An 8,355-nucleotide genomic window follows, 5' to 3' on the forward strand; every position below is an offset into this window, starting at 1 on the left:
TTCAGTAGCACCTATGTAGAGTCCAACCTCCAACTTAGCAGTTCCAGTTTTGCTGCAAAAGTTGAAACTGGAGAAGTTTATCACTACAGCTTCCAGGAAAATCAATGTCCAGTGTCACTGTCAGGCAGTCATTTGTCGACAAGCACTAGAATAGGCCCACAGTCTGTGAGCCTAGGACATATGTCCAGGGAGCATTTTACAACAGCATTACCAAAAAGTCTGAGATACATAAGTGTCTTTATCACTTGGCTCAGAAATTACTGTTTTCCCCACAAGTTCAGTTAATTGCACTCTTCTGTCAAATTACTTCCGAAATACTGTTATGCAAATCTCTCTCTTCTAAACAGCATGGTCAGCATAAACAATGTGAACTTACAAACTATGATACATGGAAGACTGCATGCCAGAATCCCTATCTACATAGACCACCTACCACCTGAAACAAACAAAAGCTAAAAGGTGAAGGTGAAGTCTCTTCTGCCATTGCATTTGGTTTGCAATAGCCACTTAGGAAATAAAAGAGGACTTTTATCCAACAAAGGTACTTAGAGAAATAAATCATTTTTCTAAGAGTTCCCTGAACACTACATGAAGAATTTTCTAGCTGTAAGGAAAAAAGTAAATCCCACTTAGCACATACTGTTCTATCCTGGAACTTGAATACAAAGTCATTAAACAAAGTTGGAAGAAAATGCTGGAAATAAATCTTTCCAAAACCACATTCCTGAGACTTTAAGCAGCTTCTCAGTCTCATGAAATCAACCAACAGAAGCAAATTCTCCATAATCCTAGCAGCACTGAACACAGACTGCATGTATAACTTCTCTGCGCTAATTGCCATGAACACTCCCTGCAACAGACCCCTGAGCAGCTCTGGCTGCTACACTTGCACAAACATAGGTTTCACCCTGTGCACCAGAGGTTATCAAGGCATATAGGTAATTGATAATAGGCAACTATTAGACACCAGCATGAACTCATATATCCAGGCTGTGCATAACAGAAATATCCAGCTGTCAGTAAAAGGCATTTCCCAGAAAACAATCATTCCATCTTCATCTTTGTGGAGATATTTTCATCTCCACAAAGGAAACATAACAAGAAAAACCTCAGAACTCTCTTTATAACATATTATGTTGTCTCCCCTCAGCACTGACCTCTCCATATTCCACAGACTATACATCACATGTCTCATTCCCTTAAGTGATCAGTATCTATTCACCTCTGTCTGCTTCTCTTTTTCTTGCTTTCCATCTCTGTTTTTCTCTCCATTCAGTCCTTTTCACCCTCCCAAAGTTCCTTCTGCTTCCTATTTAACAATACCTATTTCTTACAAAGATGGTTTAGGTGATGCATAGTTGAGGGAATTCTGACTAATTGTTCTTAACATGTATTTTGTTTTGAAAACTGTTACCTCTATTTTGAGACCTGAAAGACACTTCAGGCACGTGTGCAAGCTAATTTTTCTTCCTAAAGAATATTAGCATGTGCTATTAAAGGACACCGACTGTGCCTACAAAAGCCTGTCCTGCCTATGGATCCTTAGAAAATCCTGTCAAAGGGTAAAATATTCTCATGATTAGTTTTCCTAAATAGTTAAATTTCCTATTTAAATTTCCCAAATGCTTTTCATAATATACATTTTATGAAGTTATCATTTGTTCTTGTTTGTGTTGTGTAGCACATTCTTGATGAAGTAGCAAAGAGATGAATAGTCCACTTTAAAATTTTTGCTGATGATATTAAGTTATTCAATATAATAAAGATGGGAAATGATTATGAAGAAGAACTTGATACCGAAAAACTGAGCAGTAAAACGGTATATGAAATTCAATGTACATAAACAAAAATTTACACACATTTGTAAATACAACACAGACTTTCTTCATGCTCTGATCTCATGCAATTGTGGGAATACATATTTGGATTGAGAAATATTATGTTTTGTTGTCAAGACAGGAAATTAAATATTAGGAACACATAAGAAAGTAACAAAATAGAAAGTATCATTAAGCCGTGGTGTAAATCCATGGTGCACCACTTTCTGAGTTACTGTGTGGGGTTCATATCTCTCCATTAAAAAGTGTACATAGAGTCTGAAAGGTAAAAGAAAGTGGTATGAACACTTAAGGATTTGGAAGAGATTCCGTGCAAGGAATGGGTAATGAGATTAACTTCTGCCTAAATGGATCACAGAGACAATAATGGTGTGGCTGCAAAGTCATGTGTGACATGGAGAAGGTGAGCAGTCAAAACTCACTTGATCTTCCTGTTTAAGAACCAGGGACAACAAATATGCCTTTACGATACAAGCCAAAAGGAAGAGCTTTTCTTTGCAAGCAATGCACAGCTGAGCTGTGAAACTCCTTCCCTGAAGAAACTGAAGGTGAAAAATATTGACATTTTCTCTGTAAAGGATGGTAGAAAAATCCATTGAGGTATATGGAAAACAAAAATTATCTCCATTCCAGTAACCTCAGTGTGACTGCAGGCTGTGTCAGAAGAAGAATTTGGGGAAGCCTGCTGACAAAAACAGGATATTGACCTAAATGAACCTTCTACATGAATCCATGCAGACACTCAATAGCTTCTCCTGGGCCTGAATCATTAAAAAGTTCTTCAGGAATGTCGCTGCTCTCCCACAATTGATAGGAGTTGGCTGACTTCTTTGTCGGAACTAACTCAGAACAACTATCCTCTGGGCAAGTTGCTTGTCAAGGTGACCTTTTTTAAAGATTCTGTCCCCTTTGATGTAAAATGTTCCAGATTAGCCAGAATGATCATATTTCTTCATTGGGGAAGCCCTCAGACTGACAGCCTTTGGGCTGGGACTTTCATACTGCCTGACTCTAAAGCTCCAGCAGTCTAAATCTCTGAGGAATTTTAGCCCAAAAAGTCTTTCTCAAAAAGAGATAGCACAGTAGTGCTGCCTTCTAGCAAAATACATACACAAACCAGATAAAGCATGTTTAAAGAGTTTCCACAAACTAACACTAACCTAGGCATGCCAAACACCTTTAAAAATTATGCATGAGCTACAGGGAGGCTATGTCATCTTGCTGTTCAGAATGTTTGCCATGTCTTAAAAAGACAAAGTATCCCATGTGCATTTTAATTGATTAAACAGTCCATAATAGCTTCAAATTAAAATTCTCAACTTTCATTAATTCTTGAAATTATTAATGCTATTCATGGGCTCAAAAAATATTATTCTACAAAAAATCCCCAGACTTATGAGATCTTCTAAATTAAAACACACTGCTTGCATTATTCATGTCGAGAACTTCATTTTATTTCAGTGGGATTATTCATTACAGGAAAGATTGTGAGTACAATCACTGGGCTCCAGCTGCAGCTACTGTTCCCCAGCCTGAGATGATTCTTGTCCATCTGCTTACTCACTCATGGCTCTTTACTGTGATATCTGAAAACCTCCTTCTTTGTTACTTGCTGATATTGTTGGATATCTGGTAAAAGATATCATACTAAAAAAAAATAAATAAAATTGTAAGATTACAGACACAATCAATTTTCGGTGGTTTTTGTCTTCTTAAAATGTTAAGCATCCTGGTAGCACACATACAGAGTATCAAAGCTGGGTCTATTTGCTTTAGGAGTGCACTCAATAAGTCTCTAACTAATTTATGTCACCTAAATCTCTGTAACCCTGTGACCTTGATTTAAGCAACCTTTCTTTCTTGAGGTGTCCTACAACATCCCATGTGTCCACCTCTTTTCCCCTCAAATAATGTTTCACTTTCTCCAGGGATAATCCTTATCAAATTTCTTTTAAATCCTTTTGAGGGTTGCATGTTGTTATTTTTTTTTTTATTTATTATATGTTCAAGGTGGCTTTGCACCATCTGTGGCACAGAAAGGAAGATGTCAGTGACAAGGTAGCAGGGGCAGAAAAACATTGTCAAGTTAGAGAACAAAGATATGAATTCTGCAAAGTCACATACAGTTAGATTTTTCAGAGACTATCTCAATGATGGTCTGTAGTACTCCTTAACCCAGGGAATAATACAGCTCCTATGTACTTCCATGAATCCTAGCTGTCCCACATTAGGACCACATTAGGTTCTTGGTCAGTATGCTCTGAATATGTCCATTAGCACTAAAGCTGCATCCCTGAGCAGCTGAGAATGGGGTCTCCAACACTCCTCTGTAATTCCACTTCAGCCTTCTCTTTTCAGTTCATGGCAGGGTTCACTTTTTATTTCTTGGACTCTGATCAAAAACTAGCTAATTACCAAAGCAGCATGATGCTGGGATGATTGACAGATAACACCCCATGAGTGAATAAAAAGCTGCATTTTGAAAGGATAAAACAATAAAGATGTTTCAAGAAGAAGACAAACAGCAGGCTTCCAGCAGGGAGTGTTAAAAGGTTCCCAGAACATCACACCAGAAAGGGTTTTTGTCATCTGGCTTCACAAGAAGTGACAATCTCAGCTCAGGGTATTTGATCAACTCTAGCTCATGCATTCAACTTGTGAGGCAACTGGTACTCTGGGAACATCACAGGAGAAAGGGACAGGTAGCAGATTCCTTCCAGAATTGCTTAAAAAAATACTTGTAATTTTTATGGAGGCTATTGGAGAAAGGAGACATGGAACAAAATTAAGTGTTCAGTGCACTTCTTCTGTGTAGCTACTTGGATGTGTGTAAGAAATAAATTTGAACTGAGTTAACTGACACAGCCAAACAGCAAACACTCTCATACCTAAACTGTATACAGAAATAAGGCATTGTTATTTTTGTATATAGAAACATTATATCCATTAAGTACAGATTTTTGTATAGTAATTTTAAACAAGTCTAATAATTCTAATAAAAGTTTTTATTTGTCTGGATCACTGATTTTATGAGGACCTTCTTTATGGTGATTTTATTGCTACTCATCTCTTGTAAGAGTCAAAAGAAACTGAATTTACTAATTAAAGATGGCAAAGTCATCACAAGTTACATGTTGCCACTCCATTCAAAATTGAATTTACAGAACTGTTCTATTCCTTATTAGTTATATGACAAAGATTAAATTTCAAATAAATTATTAAATCCAAACCCAAGTTCTATGATTAGAGTCAGTTTCTTATTCAATCATTCTATCCTTAATTATCTGCTGTGTTATAATGCCTGTAAAAATATGGGTCCCTTCCAATCCCAGATTTTCTCTGATTCTATGAAAAGTTTTCTGTGATATTTTGTGAATGGAAATTAATACAGAAAGAAGTTTCTATATGTGTTCTTATTTGTCTTGGGAAACTTAAATCATGATTTGGTCTGACATTATATTTATCTGCTACACCATAACGAATATTTTGTGGCTTGCAGGACAGTCTCCTGTGTCAAACTGTTATCTTGGTTCATTACATTATATTAATTATATTTATCATATTATCACAGCATATTAGAATCATTCAGTGGACTAGTAATCACATAAAATCACAGTATGGATTCTGTTTTGGCAGATTATTTTCTGATTTTTAAAATGTGTTACAGGAAAACAATAGATCCGAAAATATAGGACCAAATAGAGCTCTGAGGAAATAAACACACTTAAGAAGCCTGGTTCTTTATTAAAGGCAATTTTAAATTTCTATTTAACTTGCATCTCTGTGCATACACAGAATTATTTTGATGATTCACAGAGGATTTTCAGTACTGCTTCAAACATAAATGTGAAACGTGAAATGGAGGCAAACAAAAACAATAAGAAAGAGGAAATATCTTGTGCAAGTCATAAAAAATGTTATGTTGGTACACAGCTATAATTTATAACTGTGTACACAGGACTGAGGAAAAAACACTCAACTAGATTTCTTCATGTTTAGGGTAATTCAGGGAAAAAGATTATAGGTTGCTGCAATATCACAAGGCTCATTTGCTCTTAAATGTAGATTTCCTGTTTTGAGGACCACTCAAGTGCAAATATTTGCTTTTCCAAGTGCTTTAAAATGCTAACTCACATTAATTCAACATATAAATAGAGAAATAATTTTGCGTAAGCACTTTGTCTTTTTAAAGAGAGAAGAAATATACTGGATTAATCACCTCATTCAGCTTTAAGAGCAGGTCAAATCCAAAACTGTATTTGATGAGAAGTCTTGGTGTTTATTTCATGTTCTCTGAATGGTGCCAGCATACCCAAGAAGAACGAAAAAAACCCACTACATGTCTCACACTTGATTTTGAAATTGGAGTAATAATTTACTTGTTAAGAGCTAAATATTATTCTCTGTCCGAAGTATCAGGCTACTAAATCTTAGGCAGTACTCATGATGTTTCAGAGGTTTCCTGCCCAACCTTTCAGTCAAAAGCTTTGGCTGAGTATTCTGTATATCAAACTGCTCCTTTTCACTCACCAGGGAAAAATGCCGGAAAATGGCTTCTGCACCTCATATTACCTGAGCACAAAATACATGTTTTCAAGAGATGTCAAGTTCAAGGATGAGAAACCTCTCAAAAGAAGCACACTCGGATAAGGAGGGAATCTTTACTCTAATTGGAGTTCCTGCTACTGGATCAGTTGTAACATCTTAATGTTGCCATCCAGACAGTGCTAAAGCAGGCATCAAAGAGAACCAAACTAAAACCAGAAAAATAGAATGAGAGAAAGTAGGGGCTGAAGTAGGAATATATATCTGATATATATTGTTTTATATCAACTAGACCCATCAGCACTTCTAAAAGTGATGGGGTTTGTATGTCAACATAGTTTTGAGTGCAAATACAAGCAGGCTAAGATATTATTCCCATTTCCAAATATTTTCCTTTCAAACAAGCAAATTTGAGGTATATCCATTTTTAGACTTCAAATAAAATGCCTGTAAATATTATGTGCCTAGATTCATGTAGTATCTTGGAATGAAAGAAGTATTACTTTATTTGCACACAGTGAACCATGAAATCACAACTTAATTTAAAAGATGTTGTTTTTTAAAATTGGAGAATACATAACATTTAGAGTAAGGTGAACAACCAAATTTACCCTGTCTATAGAAAAACACAATACAATTTGACACTATTTTGTTCCTCTGCATAGTCACTGATCACTGTCAGCGAGTTAGAACAAAATTTGAAACAACAAATTAAATCAACTCAACTATTCCCCCCTCTGTCCAAAAAAAAACCCAGTTAAACTGATCTATGTCCATATAATCAAACCATTCAGTTTTATTACTTTGTCTTACATTTGTACCAGGAGTCCAAAGGAGGTTTTGGAAGTCCTAAATAAGACTTAGCAAATAATATGAGACTTTCAATTTAAAAGTAAGAGTCTTTATTTCACCTTCTAAGTATGAAGTTTGGACACAAAAACCTCACTGTGGTCATTAGAGCATAAATAATTTTCTTTGTTTGCCACTAAAGCTCACATTAGCTTGGTTCAAGGCTTAATCAACATGTCTGTTCACTTCTTCCTAGCTCAAAGACTTCTGGAAGGTTATCAGTAGTATTTGCATGAGTATGTAAAGTAGAAAAAACATGTGAATTATTATAACTTCTTAATAATAGGCTTAAAATCCATGACCACAATTACAGTTCTCCATAATATGTTCTTTATAATTCTCAGATTTACTCTACCATCTTTTGGATCTCTTATAACAGCTGCTAACAACCTACTATTCCAAAGCCTCGTGCCAATTCTACATCTGTAAATCACCAGCCCAACCATGACTCATCACGTCATTGGAAACAGTCTACACGATATAGGAAGCTAAGAATAGAGTTAGTTCTTTGAGAATATCTTACTGCAATCAGCTTCAGCTGCTTCTTGTGATGGTTCCTGCCAGATTCAAGATAACAAAATTAAACATCTAGGGCAAGAAACAGAATTTTATTACTGCAGTCCCATTCTTCCCTTTGAGAATTATTTGAAGTCTCCTTGTGAGACTGCTTAGCACAAAATTCTTTCTTCCTATGATATCTTCCATTATTCAAAACTTCCTTGCCTTAGTACTATTTTATGTTTATCCTCAAAGCAAATCCTAATGCGACTGATGTATACAGTCTTGTACCATAACACAATATTCAAAGTTAGAACTTTCCATTTCTTTTTTCTTCCTTTTTCTTCCAATCCTGTTCACAATGATTTCTCAATTGACAGGTCTGAAAATTCTGACATGCATTCCAGTAAATCTATGCTTCACAGTTTTCAGAGAGAATTAATATCATCTGTAAGTTATTTTCAAAAAGGTATTTTTTTAACAAACATTCAAATTGAAGCTTCTTTAGGTAAATAAAGTTGCCGAACCTTATTCTATGCATTTTTACCTTCAAGAATGTGTTCCAGACTAACTCGTGTAGAAAACACTTTTCTTTTCTCTTCTCTTTTTAATGTATTTTTCCAAA

The sequence above is a fragment of the Corvus moneduloides genome, chromosome 1 (genome assembly GCF_009650955.1).
Source record: "Corvus moneduloides isolate bCorMon1 chromosome 1, bCorMon1.pri, whole genome shotgun sequence".
NCBI lineage: Eukaryota > Metazoa > Chordata > Aves > Passeriformes > Corvidae > Corvus > Corvus moneduloides.